Raw genomic sequence first — 692 nt, 5'->3', positions numbered from 1 at the left:
TTCGACTACCTTCTTTGTATGACGATATTTTTATATAAGTAATTAGCTTGTGTTAATTAATTAGTATAAGCTAGCTAGCTAGAATCAAACATTTAATTTTATTGGTCAATGGATTATGGATACTATTCTTCCTTAGGCTAACTGCTTCCAACGTCATTAGTTTGGATTGCGTATCGCATTGGATGACAACAGTATATGAAATGCAAATAAGTAAATCTCGTGAATAATAACCCAACATTCTGAATTCCGGGGTTTGCCTTGTAGTATCAATGGATATGTATGTTTAATTATTGATTAATTTTATTTAGGTTCAAGTCACAATGCTTCCTTCACCGTTTGAGAGAAAGTGGTTGGAGTTAACCACCATTTCCTTATCAAAATCATTTTTCCCGTTGAAACTCGTACATATAATAGAGGGTTCTATATATTTCTCACATTCGAAAATGGACTTGTTCTAAATAATAATAATAATAATGAGAGGCACTCACTTTATACGTATCAACCAACTTTATTATTGTGGTGTTATGAATTTTCTGCCCAAGTGGATCCCATCCACATTATATTTCCATTATCCATGGTCGTTGTCGTTCAGATAAAAGCCACACAAGGGTTTCAACTTTCAAGTTTCATACTGGTATTATATAATAAATATGGGAAATGTGTAGTAACAAAAAAATTAATCAAAAATAGGT

At 31.8% G+C, this 692-nt stretch overlaps 1 long non-coding RNA gene across 1 annotated transcript in view; it reads right to left on the bottom strand.

Moving 5' to 3' along the window:
- LOC110263210 overlaps positions 1-692 on the bottom strand; it is a 23,943-nt gene that overhangs the window by 19,391 nt on the left and 3,860 nt on the right. The window lies entirely within an intron of this gene.

This window comes from Arachis ipaensis, chromosome B06, assembly GCF_000816755.2.
Source record: "Arachis ipaensis cultivar K30076 chromosome B06, Araip1.1, whole genome shotgun sequence".
NCBI lineage: Eukaryota > Viridiplantae > Streptophyta > Magnoliopsida > Fabales > Fabaceae > Arachis > Arachis ipaensis.
This window is presented reverse-complemented; position numbering and strand designations above follow the sequence as displayed.